The sequence below is a fragment of the Equus przewalskii genome, chromosome 13 (assembly GCF_037783145.1).
Source record: "Equus przewalskii isolate Varuska chromosome 13, EquPr2, whole genome shotgun sequence".
Taxonomy (NCBI): domain Eukaryota; kingdom Metazoa; phylum Chordata; class Mammalia; order Perissodactyla; family Equidae; genus Equus; species Equus przewalskii.
In genome coordinates, this window is record NC_091843.1 from 74,427,730 (window position 1) to 74,444,606 (window position 16,877).

Here is a 16,877-nt window from a genome sequence, read left to right on the forward strand (position 1 = left end):
AAGATATTTATGTAAAAATATAAACTAAAAATAAGGCCAAAAAAACCCCCGAGGCCCAAAACTACTTGAAAAAATATTTCTTAGAGCGTATTTAAAAGCCGGAAATGAGTCACTTTAACTTCATCTGTTTTTGGTTTCAGAAGGGGAGAAAGGTCAAAGCTTCTTTGTTTTAAGTAAGCTGGTCACTCCTTCTGAAGTGTAACGTGATAGGGTTCAGGAGCCTTAATGAAACAGGCATTTCCCAGACACCCAGAGCTGCAGGAGAGTCCTCTGCAGCGCCAGGCCAACAAGCGGGCTGCAGAAAGGTGTCATAAACAAAGGCAAGGTGGAGCATGACCCTTGCTTGACTTTCATCTCTGGGTGGGTATTTCTGGAACCACCTCTAAGGACAACAGGATGCAGAAATCAGCCACCCCCTTCTACATCTTCATACATGATCACACATTATAGCCCCACAACCAGACCTTTACAGTGCCATTCATAGCCAGGCACTAGAAGCTACACATTTTATATGTTGCCCTGACACAAGTGATGTTTTCTGTTAAGCCTAGACAAATTGAAGCATTGTTTGAAAACCGTTCTCATTGCTGAGAGCACAAGCACTAATTTCTAAAAGTTTCTACAGTCCTTAAACCTACTGGATTCAGCATCCTTCCAATGGGAATGTTAAAGTATAATATGTCTAAAATGTAGTGAGCCTGAAGCTGACTGAGGAGATGGATTTCACAAAGTGAGCCCAGTTCCTACTCTGAGCCTGGGAAGCCAAAACAAGCTGACTTTCTCAGCAGGAAAGAGAGAATATACTCCTTTCTACGTCTTCACCAGATTTGTCGAGGTAAAGAAGTCTAGATGGGGGTAAGAGGGAGTTTTGGAGGAAAGAAACAAAACTTGCAAAGCTTCAAAGACAGTCAGACATTGAAGATTCCATAGCCTCTGCTGTTTGTTGGTGGCTGGCCTCCCCTTTGCTGTCCTTCCCTACTCCATCTGGAACGTGCTGTTTCACATACACCTCTGGACTATAGGCTGGTTCTTCCTGACTTTGACTCAGCAACCTTTTTCAGGCCTGCTGTATTCCTGACCTTGCTTCCTATGAGCAATATATTCACTCTGGGTCATCACTACCCTGCCTGTCACCATTTTGTTTAATGGCTAGGGTTTGATGTTTTTGACCTTGGGTTGAACCCAGTAATGAATAACTTCTCTATACTGGCTCAGCAGCTGAATTATCAGTGCCTTTCCCTGACAATATGCATGTATTCAATGATTAGAAATGCAGCATCCAAGTAAGGACAGAGGGTGATATTTACATGGGCTGGGTTTAGTAGCAGATTCTGGAGCTAGAGATATTCCAGTACAGCTTCCTGTTCATAGATACCCTCCAAAGTTGCTTCAAACTCCATATGAAGTTCTCCTTCCACCTCTTTAAGAAGGCAGAGAGGGGACCGGCCCTGAGGACGAGTGGTTAAGCTCTTGCACCTTCAGCTTCACAGGCCCAGGGTTCACTGGTTGGGGTCCTAGGCAGGGACCTAGCACTGCCTCATCAAGCCATGCTGTGGAGGCATCCCATATAGAAGAACTTACAACTAGGATATACAACTATATCCTGGGGGCTTTCGGGAGAGGAAAAAAAAGGAAGATTGGCAACAGATGTTAGCTCAGGGCCAATCTTCCAAAAAAGAAAAAAAAAAGAAGAAGAAAGCAGAGAAATGTTTCCCAGCCATTTCATGCAACTCTTTATAGTTTATCAGTATTTTTCATATATATTATCTCACTGAATTTACCACAACCTTGGGAACTTAGTAGAGAAATTATTGTTATCCCACAAAGTTACAACACTAGCATATGGCAGGTCTGGAACAAACATCCATATCCTATTGACTCCACTAACATCACTCTTTCTACCACTCCATGCCTCTCTCTCAATATTATTATAAGAATAGTAAACACACAGAGTCTTAGAGCTGTATGAAACTTTAAATGTTGTCTAATTTAATGGCTGTGAAGAAAAGAAGTGGTTTACACAGAGTTATTGGTAGAAAAAAAACACATCTTCTGACTTCAGATCACACACACACACACACACATATGTGAGAAGAGAAAAAGAAAGGAGATTGAGACACAAACTAATAAGGATGAGGAAACAGTAATAAGGAAATATTCAGTATGGTTTGGTATGAAAAATTTCAAAATAACTCTGACTTTTCTTAACCATAGAAAATATGAACAAAGGCTAAGTTTTTAGTCATTTTTTAAAAAGTTTATTCCTTTATAATTTTTTTATTTATTAAATATCTCCCGACCTATAAGACATCATTGATTATATAAATATGATGAAGACATAGTCTCTATTCTCAAAGGACTCTTTGTATCATAGAAGATTGCGGTAATTTTAAACCATGGCTACAAATTCTTTGACAGTCCTCCCATCGAAAGGTGGGATCTATGTCCCCTCTCCGTGGATCTGGGTGGGCTTGTGACTGCTTCAAGCAATAATGGAGTGGCTATATGACTTAGACATATAGGGCCACGTACTTGGTGACTTGAGCTGATGTAGAAGAAACCCAACAATTACTGCAAGCCCACTATACTGGAGAGATGACATTCACACTCCATATTTAGGCACTGGCACTCCTATTGACAGTGCCAGTTGAGCCCACTCCTCCCGCCAACCCCACCAAGGAAACAGTGTGAGTAAACTCATCTTTGACCCTCCGTACCAGTCTGTCTACCAGCTGAATACCACCAAGTCACTCTGCCAACGCCCTGTAAAGTAGAAGAGCTGCCTGGCCAAAGCCTGTCTGAATTCCTGACCCACAAAAATCATGACACGTAATAAAATGGTTGTTTAAGCTACTAAGTTTTGGGGCTTATTATATAGCAATAAATAACTAGAACAAGGATATAATAAACAAATTTTAAGGAATTTGGAAACAATAGAAGGTATTATATTGATCTCTAGAGTTTACAATTCTAAGCAATTAGATTAATTTGGGTTAAGGGGTAAGCAATTAGAGAGATCAGTAAAAGCCAGAAAAGTCAAGGGAGTCTTAGGAAAAAAGTCAAAATTGAAGTGGATCTTGGAGAGGCAGCCTAACTTAGTGAAGAGGCAATTCAGAAAAGGAGAACAATGTGATATTTAGTGAGTGTTAAAACTAGTATTAGTAATAATAATGACAACTACTGTTTATTTAGTGTTGATTATCAACCAGGAACTCTGCAAAGTCCTTTATATGTTATTTCATTTACCTTTTAACCAACTTTCAAGATAGGCATTATTATGCCTTTTGTACCTGGGAGGAAATAGAACAGTTTGCCCAGGTAACACAGGTAATCTGTGGCAGGACCACGGCTCCAATGGCTTTTTATGTCTGACTATAAAGTCCGTGATTTCAATCCTTGGTCTACACTGCTCCTCTGAAATCACCTTTTGCCAAAGTGAGAAATATAACTGTATTACACTTACAGCTTAGATAGAATTTTTTCATTTTAGCAAAATTCAAAATAAGTTCTTTGATTTTCCAGAGCTTTAGTAAGTAAATGAAACATGGCATATATTTTACCTCCTCTTGTGTCCACAATATAAATCTGGTGATTAAAATTATTCTCCCAATATTTTTGAAAAGCATAGAAGAATGTGACTTTTCAACGAAACTTTAAAAAAATGTCCCGAGTTTTTCAGTATCATCCTTTTCTCAATAGCCTCTTTTTAGCTTAAAAAAACCCTTTGTTCTAATTAAGACTTAACATTTCTAAAAGGTCCTCTTTGGGGAATGTTATTCCCAAGTACTGAGAAAATGCCCTCCATTATGTAGCTGAAGGCAGCATTGGATATTGCCTTGAAGGTATTTTAACCCCTATAAGCTATTAAACAAAACTGAAATATGATGAAGGAGCTCAAGCTTTAACACACTAAAATAAATGGGTAATCAAAATCATATTCTTAGCTTTAACTAAAAGAAAACACATGTGAAAAGGTGCAAAGATCTGCAGAAAGATAGAGTTTAAATGGTCATCTGGTCTAGAAAGGATATCAGTAGATTGGGCAGTGTTGTTCTCTGTGATTTAAATTGTCATTAAAAACAGACTCAATCCTGAAGTGATAATCACAAGCTTTAAATCACCTACTCTGAATGTCTCAGAAAGTAGAAATTTCATCTCCCAAAAGGAAAGAGTAAAGCAGTTCAATGTGCCCACCAAAGAAGGCAGCTCTGGGCGGGCGGCAGGAGAGGTGCCCGCGTGTCTTCTTTCTGAGGTGGACTAAAGGGCACGGCATTGCTGGCGAGAAAACTCCCACAAATAGAAAAACTTCTGGAAATGAAGAGAGCTTACAACAGAGCCGGCATAGGAGCGCTTCAAAAGTAGAAATTTGTGACACACACACACATGCACACACAGTGCCAATGGCCTGTTTCTCATTAAGTGATTGAGTTTAGAGTATTTGAAAACAGATTAAATGTCTGTCTAAAGAAGTAACATGGCTGTAGTTGTGTTATCGTTTGACAACCTGTTTATGATAAACATTTTCTTGTTATTAATTATCCTATTATATGGAAATACCAAAATTTACTAATTTAATCCTCTATAGTTGGGCATCAGATTATTTTCTTTTCCTTCACTAGTACAAAGAACTTACTTGAATATATACATCTTTATGCACATTCATAACAATTTCCTTAAAATACATTCTTATAGGTCAAAGAGTATACACGTTTTCCAGGCGTTTTTTGCATATCACCAATTTGCCCTAGAGGAAAGTCATGCCAGTTTATACTCCCATAGGCTAGGAGAGTGGTTCTTTCCTTTCACTGAGTATAGCAACTTAAGTATCTTCATTTAAAAATTGTGTGAATTTACTAAACCTCTTTATTCAATATGTTGTTTTTTAATTTTCTAAGTGCATTTTTTCTAACGTATTATTTTTTAACCATCAATTATATCAGTGTGTTCCTTAAAGCTTCTCACTTTGTTATGATATCAGCTAATCACTTGCAATTTCTTCTAGATTTTTATGGTTTAATTTAAAAAGCACATTTTTAATTCACCTAGAATTCATTTTGACGTACAGTGTGAGAACAAAAACTAATGTCTTTCTACTTTTTAGAAAACGTATTAAAAGCTGTATACTCAAATGTAAATTTTCTTCAAAATCATTATCTTTGGAAGCTAGTCACATATTCTGAGGACAATCAAGAAATATTTGTAACTTTTATCCAAAACTGTCTTCAATGCTAGTAGAAACATATAAAGCCACATCCACACACCGCTCTGCGATTTATAAGCATGCTTTGATTTTGATGAGAAGTGGAACGACTCAGCTTGATAACTTACCTCATTCAGCAGACTTAGCTTTCATTTGCTTTCTGCTCTCTCTAAAAATAAAATCTGACCTCAGCTGATGAAGATTCACCATCTCTAAGGGTATATCAAAGGATTTGTACCAAAGGTACCCAAAAATTCCCAAAAGAGGACGTCCAAAAATATTCTAAATGGTGGAATAAATATCTATCTTCCTAAAGTGACTAATTTGAAATTGGCAACACTAACTTTGTTGCATCCATTCTGGTTTGGTTGTTTAAATTTTGGTTTCATTATTTAATAATTGTACTGTTCATAGTTTTTCTGAGACTCAACTTGCTAAGTGAGCAATCTTATATATTAAACATCTCTTTTGTGATTTCAAAATGTTCATGTGCTTGTGGGAAAAACTATTTATATCAAAGCAAGGAGCGGTATATGTGTGTGTGTGTTTTAACTAGACTAATTCTAGGACATACGCAGCATGGTGGCTCACAGATAGAGACAGAATTACGGGCAACATCCTTATTAAACATATATTTTTCTTCTGCTAGATTTAGTAATGAGGAGCACAGCAAACTAAGAACACAAATAATAGATTATGCTAATTAATAAAAAGATGTGTCCTAATAACACAATTTTTTGACAGAAACTTCATTTCCAGAAATACCAAAGAAAGTATAGGGTTGTATTCTGGCAAGTCAAGAAGAGGAAGAAGTTTTGTTTAGAAATGGCGCACTAGTGGACCTAAATTCTTTCTATTCTCTTAAATTTGTTTTCCTTCAATATAAATGCCATTGGGTGATTCCTGTACCCTGAAGTTACTACAGGGTCTTCCCCATCCTGGGCCCTAAGGCATTTGATTTTGCAATCCCCAAACTGGAACTTTTCAAGAACATTAAGCACTAATTAAACAAGTAAAATGCTATACTTTAGAGAATTCTGGTTATTCTCTTGAGAAAGGGTTGTAATTAGAAAAGAGGGAGAGTAGGAGATTTGCCCTTCAGCTTTGAAGGGAAGAGTAATGGAATGATCAATTGATTCTTACCTTCGGAGTCCTCTAACCTGGTGAACTGTAACCTCCTTCTTCTTACCCGGAAGTTCAAGGAGATCTCAGGCTTTTGGGTCAAGTTTTTCTTTGGTCAGGGAAGTTTAAGAAGCACTAGGCCAAGAATATAAATGTAAGCCCCCTGGCCATTCCCTCCTTCTCCTCCCTGTGCCAGCTTCGTTCTGCACCTTGAGGGGTCTTGTGTGCACATGGGTGTATATTGTAGCCACATGTCCACATTTAAGCTCTGTCTGTCTTCCCCTTTTCCCCAATATCGACCTCATAGCCACAGATAAAGACTAAATGGGCCCAAGCAGGCTGTGCTGTCAGTTACTGAAAGAACGGACAAGAAAGCAAGCTCTTGGGTCCATTTCAGAGGAATGTAGAAGGATGGATGCAGGCTTCAGATGGGTGTGTCTTCATAGCATAGTGCTCCTTGTTGCATGAGAAGTAGCACAGCTGGAGCAAGACTCCAGAAGAGTTCTCTAAAGCACAGAGCACAGAACCCTCTTGCCTCAGCCCCAGGTGGTAACTGTTTCCAGGGACTAGAATCTTGGTGATTCATCTAGTCTTGGTTCCCAAAACAGCACTTTCATTCTGCCATATTCTTTCCGAAAACCACAGCTTTGCCTGGGACCTTGATCCTGAAGATTTTGTCTCCATTTCCTTTTGCTATTAGCTTGGATTTTTGCCTGATGTCTGCTCCAGGCTTCTTGAGCATATTATTAATCCAGAGAGCAGACATCTCCATTCAGCATCGTTTGAGCACCATCATGATACTGACTGCTGGCCTAAACTCACTCCACAGCCTGCCTCTGGCTCCTTCTTCTGACCACGTACTGTGCTCTTGTTGACTTGCCTTCTGGTCCCATTGTCTGACTTGATTTAGAATCAAGTAAAGCTTCTGTAGAAGAGATGCCAACAAAGACACTTGTCTTGGACAGGATGGCTCCAGGCCTGTGGAGAATTCAGAAAACGGTAGCAACCAGGCACCCAGGAACAGGTCTCTATCAGCCCCTTCTGACCCATTCTCCTTAAGTGATCAAGAGGCCATTTCAAGGAGAGGCTTCATGTCCCCTCTGAACATATGCACAATTATCCTAAAAGGAGTCAAGCAGATTTACCTTTAGTGTAGGCCTTACCTTGCAGAAGCATTCTTGCCTTTCTTTCTGCAGATGCCTGAAATTGCTTTAATGGGGATACAGTATTTCATTCTATAATTAGAGACAAAAGACTTAAAATACACAGGCCTGACTATGGTTAGGCATTTACAGAAACTCATTCACACTCAAGTGTCACCAGTCAATCAATCACTTAACATCTATAAATGGCAGATATTAGATCTCTTCCTTTTATGATGAGTGTGTGTAGGGGGAAGATAGTGGAAAGAAACAGAAAAATCAATGCTTCTGCATGTGTGTGTGGAATTGCCATTGAGATGAGGAAAGAGGAACATAAATGGAAGGTTAGGAACCTAGAAGACAATGCTGAAAACTATATGGATCCGCTCATCTTCTCATTGCCAGACTGAATGTGGGATTCATTCCCAACTCAACCCCACTCTGAAGACATAGGGTTCAAAGAACATAATCTACAGATGACTAATCAGTGTTGTGATTATGTTTGAAAAACAGAATATCAAAGTACAAATTTTGTAGAGAAGAGACAATAGACACCTTCAATTTACATTTTGAAACTTGAATGCACAAACGTAAAGTAGCTTTTCATAGCGTGTGGAGTCTGAGGGTAAGTCATAAACCAAATCATGGGATCAGGCCTGTGGTGACCACGACTGAGGATCTTGTGGCTGCTCTTTGAAATGTTATTTTCATACATCATTATATGTGCTTATCTTTTCTTTACATCTTGGGGCAAACAAATTTCATAGCAATAAAGATAATACTAGCTAACATTTGTTTTGAACAAAGTGTTGGGTTAAACGAGTTACTTGGATTACACTATTTAAGACTTACAGCAACCCTAGGTGACACGTTTGAGGATCGAGGGGTAGAAAGTTTACTAACTTCCAGAAGTTGCAGAGACAGAGTGTGACAACACCCAGGATTCTAAACTAGGCAGTTTGTTCCTAGGAATGCTCATGGAAACTTTTGTTGCCCTGTGCTAAGTGTGGCAGTAAGAGGTACATTTTATGGTTTCTTCTGTACATTTTTGTGTTCATGTCACTGTTTGCCTCAGGACTTTGGGTTAGAGGGAGTGTTTTGCAACAATAAAGGGATGACCAAAACTTGTAATTACCTATGTCTTAACTGTTCCTAACATGATGTGTTTTCAGCTGATGTAACTGTTCAATAAGTGAGAGGAAAATAAGTAGTACAAAGAGATCTTCAAAGGTGGCTAGCAATAAATTAATACAGCAAGAAACAGAATATGACTTTCCCATAGAAAACCGAGCAGAGCCACACGCTCGAAATGTCTACTTTGGAACATGCAAACAAGTTTGATGTCAATCTGCTTTTCAGAATTTCTCTGCTTAAAGGATTTTGCTCATCCTGAAGCAAGCAAGCTAGAGGGCTCTGCTTTAAGTAGGTTAGATGCATGACACAATGTTTGGGGGAAGTTACCACAAGATGCCTTGTTCTTAGAAGCTAACACTAGAGTTATGGTGGGAATAATAGAATTATCAAAAATAGATATCAGTGAGTTCATTAATTAATTTAGTTAATTGCACAAACATTTATTGAGCATCAATGAGAGAATGTATTAAGGTATCATGGTTTGTTCTATGGAAGACACAAATATTAGCCATACAAAGACTACGTCTTTTTGGTTCGTATCAACAGAAACCAGCTAAACTCACTTTGAATCAAGAGGAGATTTATTACAAGGAGATATGGAATCCGAAGAAAGAGAACATACCAAACCTCACGAAGGGATGCTCCAAGAGATCATGGAACTTATCTCTTTATCTCTGTGGCCATGACTACCAATTCAGCACTTGGCATATGGAAGATCAACAAATGCAGGGTAAATTAAGGACTGAACCAAGAGCAGAAATGTCTTTTTCTGGAAATCCAGAATGTGAACAATTTCTATGTCCCATCTCTTTGCTTTTGCATTCATATTCTTTCTGTTCATTTGACAGAGAGTATGGCTGTTACCATCCTGGAGTTTGGATATTACAACCCAGTTACACTTCTTAACGCTGTGTGATTGCAACTGGCTCAAAGTGGTTGCCCAGCCATAAGAGTTGGCTTAGCCCTCAAGGCCAGGAGTGAGATTATGCGGAAAAATGACTGCTGGGGGCATACCGGGAGAGAGCAGCTCTGAGGATGATGTTTACTGCAGACTTGGCAAAAGACTCAAGAAGTGTTTATTCCAAGCTAAGAATGGATCCTGCACCTCCAGGGCCTTTAGATATGTATATAAATATATAGAAATGTATATCGTTTCTCAGCGTTCTACATTTGAGCCATCTCATTCTACTCATTCTCCTCACAAATGTGCTACTCACACCCGTGTTTTCAAATAACCTCTTAGAAGTTGATGATTCTCAAATCTCTATTTTCAGCATAGAGCTCTCTCCTGAGCTCCAGATTCATATAGCTTCTTACTTAATTTTCCATGCATGTCTCTTAGACACTCCACTTTTGATAAGCTCAAAAAGGAACTCATCTTCCCGCTAAAATTTGCATCTCCTCCAGTATTGTTTAGTGTGTAAAAATGCATACATTTTTTGAAGACATGGTAAAGGCTGTGGGGAATGTTGGCAAGTCACTCTCCTTAGAGGCAAAAATATAAGCATACAAAAAGGATGTCTTGGAATTTGGAGCAGAAAATTAAAATAGGAAAACTGCTAACAATATCAAACATTAATAAAATGTGTGCCCACATATAGTCCGAAAATAATATGTGATTTTGGAATTCAAATCAATTTATTTGGCCATTGGAATAAGTCTTAGAACTAGGGTGACTATACATCCCAGTTTCCCGGATACAGTTCCAATTTATTCCTGTTGGTCTAGCATCTTATCTAATTTTTTATTTGTTTCCAGTGTTTTATTTTTGATGAAGTATTATCAATGGTTAAATTAAAATAGTCTTTGATGAGCTTAGCAGAACTCCCCTTTTTTTCCTAACTTCTGCCATGGGATCACTCAGTAATGTGTGAGTTGTATGTACAGTGAACAGAGTTCCCACTCCATTACTAGTGATAGTGACTAGTGATAACCCATTTCTCTTTTCCTAGCTTTATACAGACACAACGGGGCTGAATTCCCATTTCACCCAAGGACACTAACTCCATGTGGTATCCACATGGTAATGGGAGGGGTGTACTTGGCATACTAATCAGTTGTACTAGAGTCCATACAGTGGTCTGTGAGAGGCACAAAGCCGTCAATTTGTAGAGTCAATAGGAAACATGAGGAATTATAAGTTGGGTGTACATCAAACATAAGCAGGTAATAAAGGCTGAGCAGCCCTGGCATGCAAAACATAAAGAGTAATTTAAATACTCTTATTACAATGAGTTTGGTATTTATTTTACGGTGCAAATCTCTGACTATTCAATTGTTTTAGTTTTAGCAATACTTTTTAATTTTACCATACATGCCCTTTTAAGCAAAAACTTAAGTTGAAAAAATAAGTGCATGTTTGTTGAACAAATAACTGCTGGTTTTCTGGGGCTCAAGATATTTTGATATTGACTGTATAACTTGCACAAAACGTTTCATGACATTTACAGTCCCCCATCCTGAAGGGACATAATTGTACATGTAAGTAGAAGATGAGAAATTTGCTAAAGTAGCATCAGTATATACTACAAAAGTTAGGAAATATCTTTTGGAGACTGGGTGCAAAGTGAACTATTTAACACTTGCAGATATAGTCGGTGTGTTTATACATCACTCTTTGAAACATGTGTTTTCCGTTATATCAGATGACTGCTCATCTCAATTAGCTTCACTTATTTTGATTCCAATATTTCTTATGCATATAAAAAAATTAAGTGATAGCTATTATTTTGGACCCATTAATAGAAGAAAAACTCCATAAACAGTTAAATGATGTCATTTTTATGTCAGCCATCAGATATTTCAAATGGAAAATTAATTTCAAAAGTGGTTCAATTTTTTTTTCATCTAATTCACAGAATCCAAGTGAAGCATTTGGAAGTTCATCTTGTCATTGACGAAACAAAACGATGTTATAGGAAATGCAGTTGTAAATTCTTTAAGAAGGGCATCTTTAAAGGTAAAATTACTTGTTTTTGCAGTGATCATGAGAAAACAAATTTTGGAGCAGTGCAAGGTCATAGTAAAAACAATGTTTTTAGGAAACTAAGAAAGTGATGGAGCAGGAATATAAGTGGAATTGGTCATAGTACTCTTGTAATTCGTAGCTATGTCCAAACAAGCTGATATATTCTATGCATCAAAATAGAAGCAGCAGTCTTTTAAAAATAGTTTTAGTTTTGAAATTCACTTTTGAGTAAATCTGCTATATAGTTCCACCTATAAAATGAAAACCATTTATTGCTCAATGCAAAATAATTTTAAAATTCTACAGTTTCGCTATTTTTAGCGTTCTCTTTAACTCTCAGATCTGTCCTGGTTTGGATGATCAATTATATGGTTATTCTATCTGTTTAAATAAAAGGCATCACCCCCCGCCCATTGAACCAAGACACAAACCCAGAGGTCATTTGACTCTTTCTTCTCACTCAAACATCTAGTCACTAAGTATTCACGATTTTTACAAAGTTCCAACTTCTCTGTCACTGTCTGAGTTCGATGCTTTAGCATTTCTCTCCAAAATTGCTTTAAAAGACTTCTATCTTGTTTTCCATTCCCAATCTCTCATTCTTTCAGTCTATCCTCCATACTACTGTCAAAGTGATAGTTGCTTAAAATCCTTTGAAAGTTCTCAATTTTCTGCAGAATGAAATTCAAGCTTCTTGTCATAGAAGGTTTCTGTCTAGCCTCCATACCTCATTTCTTGCCTCTTCCCTTCATGTACCCTTCACTCCTGCTATGTCTATGCATCAAATGTACTATCTTCTTTCAGGATAGGAGCCAGATGAAATTTGCTCAGTCTTTTCTAATTTTTTTCCCTCTGTCTCTGCTTAACTCTTAGCATAAGTTGCCTTCCTTCACCATGGCACTTAACATACTCTACTACAATTGTGGATTTGTTTTCTTCTTCTCTGAACTGTGGGTTTCATTCGAACAGAGAGTCTGTATTTCCTTCAATATTCTCAGTAATGAAAATATTCCCTTACACATCATAGACATGCAATAAAAATGTATTGAATGCAAGGTAGAAAATGAGTGCTGTAATGAGGCACAGGTAAAGTGTTAAATGAGAGGAAGCAAAGGGATAAGTTATTTCCAGCTAGAGAGAAAGAGGGGAAAATTCACACAGAATTTGATTTTTTTAATTGATCTTGTGGTATGTATAGGATATGGAAATGCCAGGATGGGGAGAAAGAAATCCCAGGAAAAAGTACAGTATATGAATGTAGAAAGTATCCTCGAAACAGTAACAATTTAAGTGTGGGTAGGATAAATTATAACAAGAACTTGAGTAGTGAGAAATATTTGGAAGGTCCAGATAGAAATTCCTGAAAGGCAGCCAGTCTTAAGTACAAACTTTATTCTCTTAATAATGACAAATATTCTGAGTGTTTGAGTAGGACTCATGCATCCACAGATAGTCTGAAAAGTACATTTGAGATGGCTTCATAGATGAAAAAACAAAACAAAACAAAAGGGACTAGTTAGGAAATCAGGCACAGGCAAGGTAAATGACAAACAGTGCTGTCCTGGGGCCAGATCATTCTGGCTTGTGAGAGCCAATCATTCAGTTTCCAGGATTTTTGTGAGTCAGTTTTTATACACAATAATTATTAAAAATTAACTTATGTAAATGTACAATTAAATAATTTATATTAAAAAAAGTAAAAAATCAAAACTACTCACTTTATACTTACTATACTATAATCTATGCATTGGAGATTACACATATCTGTGTGGTACCAATAGAATAAAATGATGTACTGTTGCACATCTCTTCCCAACTCAAGTGTACAGTGGCATGACGATGGTAGCTTGAAATCAGTCATGATAAGAGTATTTACACTACAGCGATTGGCAAATGGTATTATCATTACTTGATTTATTGTTTTGTTGACTGTTTAGATTTTAAGAAAATAATGAAGACAATTACAATAATGCAGATTAAATTTAAAAATGGGTATGTCTGTAGTCATTCCATTGCAAATAGCACAAAAATTCATGGAATATTCTTCTAATAAAAATATTATTTAGGGACTGGCCCAGTGGGTCAGTGGTTAAGTGTGTACATTCCGCTTCAGCGGCCCGGGGTTTGCCAGTTTGGATCCCAGGTGTGGACATGACACCGCTTGGCACTCCATGCTATGGTAGGCATCCCACATATAAAGTAAAGAAAAATGGACATGGATATTAGCTCAAGGCCAGTCTTCCTCAGCAAAAAGAGGAGGATTGGCAGCAGTTAGCTCAGGGCTAATCTTCCTCAAAAAAAAACAAAATTACTTAGAAGTTGCTCATGTCATTATTGAATGAACAAAGTTCCAACATATGACTTTATTTTTTCAGAATGTTTTGTGTCAAAACTGCATTTGTTCACTAATTTCAACCATAACTTGGCTGGCCATGGACACATAAGTTTGGAAAAAATCAACAAAAGCATTCCTTGAGAATCAATTGGATCTATGGAATTTACAGTAAAGAGTATTATATATTTTATTATAATTTTTAAATTGTGTGCCATATATCCTTTATATTGTTAAAATTTATAATAAACATATGTATGTTTTGTGTGCATATATAGACATAAATATTTTTTGAGGGGGGATGGCATATTGCACATCACTGGAATTATGACCTTAGCAGTAGAAATGGGGAGGAAGGGATATTTTCAAAAAATATGTGGAGATGATACTACAGGCTGGGAACACTATAACTGTAAGGGGATGAGCAGGGATTCAGAGAAGAATGAGGTTTTGAGGCTTGCTGACATAAAGTTTGGAGAAATACGAAGCACAAGCAGAAAAGATTTATGAGGGATAAGAGCTCAGTTTTTGACTATTATATAAATTTGGGAGTCATCTGCACTAAGGTGTCGTCAAAGTCATTGTAAAAACTACAAAAGAAAGAAAGCAACCTAGAAAGACCTATGAGAGGGAATCTAATCTTAGGGGAAAGGAAATAAAAGGAAATGTAGGAAGGAATCAGGACTAGTCAGCTCTAGAGGTAGGAAGAGAGTTGGGAGACTATGGAGTCAAAAAAACCTGGTAAAAAGCAAATGTCAAATGGGACTATGTCAACAGAGATGGAGGATTCGCAATCAAACTCGATGAGTATGTTGTTTGTAACCAGCAACCTAGACAGGGAAAAATAGTATTTAGATTGGAAGAGGTCACCACAAGTCACAGTAAAAGAGCGTATCATGTGAACGTTCTCATAAAAGAATCAGGAGCACATAGGTAATCTATCTTTCAGAATATCTGTAGGTTCGTCCAGAACTGCCAATTCCCAATCAGACTTTAGAGGTTTACATTTATGCTGTCTTGACAGAACCACGAATGTAGATCATAGATTCTGAGAATGGAAGAGTCCTTGAAAGAATTTGCATGCCAAGTACCTCAAGATCAAGCCAGGAATGGTGATAGTAGTTGACAACCTCTGGTATTAGGAGGTCTCAGTTATTCACATGATATCAAAATCCAGAAGTTAATCCAAGTGCTTACAAGGTGAAAGACATGTGGGCTGCATACTTAACACAGACTCTCTCAACTGAAGGGTGAGCTTCATTTTTGATAAGTGCTGTGACAGAAAGTGCATTTGGAAGGAAACTAGACAGCAAGCTCTGCCTGTTTCCTCATCATTCAGGGGATTATACCAGGATGAACAGCAGGAATCAACACCACAGCACTATTAATGGGGCAACTCTTGCCTTTCATTTCCCTCTGGTTGCAACCAAAAATCGACAAGACAAGATTATATCTAGAAATCTGCTACATCCTTCAACTACACATGAAGAACCAGAACTTTCTAGAGACTGGGGAATTGGGCCAAGGTGGTCCCTACTGCAATTTGGAAACTAGTATTTCACAGATTCTGGAGACATCACCTTGATCATCTATTTTGAACATATTTTTTCCCTACAAAATTAGGAGATCTCTAGAATTGACTTGCATTTTATTAACATTTTTGCTAATATTCTAATTTTATGGTTTCTCACCTAGATTTATCAAGGTCACTTGATATGTAAAGTAATATATTTAATATATTTCTTTGGCCAAATTTGAAATGGACTGAGTATTCATGCATTGCATAGTAGTATTTAAAAAGATTCATAAAAATATTTCTCTGTGTGAGTTCAAAAGCAAGAAGAGTGTTGTCTAAGGGAGTGGGGAAAATCAGATACTATTGTATTTTCTTGTCATTTCTAACCAAATGTGTAAACACACACACTCACACAAACATGCTGTTTTGTGCTGCATAACGACATTTCCGTCGATGGTGGTGGTCCCGTAGGATTAGCACCATATAGCTTAGGTGTGTAGTCGGCTAAACCATCTAGGTTTGTGTAAATATACTCTATCGTCTTCAGACAATGATGAAATTGCCTAATAACACATTTCTCTGAAAGTGTCCCCATCATTAAATGGCACATGACTGTAGACCCTATTTTCAAATAAGATCATAGTCTGAGGTTCTGGGTGGACCTGAATATTGTGGGAATATTCAACCTACAATAGCTCATAACTGAGTTCAAAATTTCAGGAGATATTAAAATAATTATAAAAATTACAGATGTGAGGTTTCTAAGTAATAAAGATTAGATTCTGATTTGTTTTGTATCACAACCTTACTCATTTTTCATTTAGGTTAATTTCTCCTTCCCTAGTTCTTCTGTTTCAGAAGGCTCTGGCTTACAGAGGAGAAATGATACGCTCTTTCTCCCCTGTGGTTGATATTTACCAGAATGCAAAGTGACAGGTAAGCTGATGCACTCTTTCTAAATATTTGACCCACAAATGTGGCCAGACACTTAAAAATAAAATCTGTGTTTCCCAGCTGCATGGTTATAATAATATCAGACAAAGTAGACCTCAAGACAAGGAGTATTGCCAGAAATAAAAAGGGCATTTCATAATGATAAAAGGGTCAATTCATCAGGAAGACATATCTTAAAAGTGTATTCACCTAATAAAAGAGGCTCAAAATCGGTGAAGCAAAGAAGATATAGCTAAATACACAATCACAGTTGGGTTTTTTTTTTTTTCCTTGATGAGGAAGATTGGCCCTGAGATAACATCTGTTGCCAGTCTTCCTCTATTTTATATGTGGGTCACCACCACAGCATGGCTGCTGACAAGTAGTGTAGGTCCGTGCTTGGGATCCAAACCTGCAAACTCAGGCTGCTGAAGTGGAGTGAACTGAACTTAACCACTAGGTCACAGGACCAGCCCACATTAATACCCCACATTCAATAATTGATAGAACATGTAGATAAAAAATACCAG

The 16,877-nt window shown here is 37.5% G+C and overlaps 1 long non-coding RNA gene across 2 annotated transcripts in view; it reads left to right on the top strand.

Moving 5' to 3' along the window:
- The window catches only part of LOC139075156 (uncharacterized), a 47,824-nt gene extending 31,798 nt beyond the window's left edge, over positions 1–16,026 (top strand). The window contains exons 2-4 of one of the 2 annotated variants that reach the window (XR_011525277.1): positions 9,145–9,328; positions 9,447–11,557; positions 13,942–16,026. This is a non-coding gene — a long non-coding RNA (uncharacterized lncRNA). Of the gene's footprint in view, positions 1–9,144; positions 9,329–9,446 lie in introns of both variants that reach the window. The other variant, XR_011525276.1, reaches the window with a different exon arrangement.
- Positions 16,027–16,877: the final 851 nt, after the last annotated feature.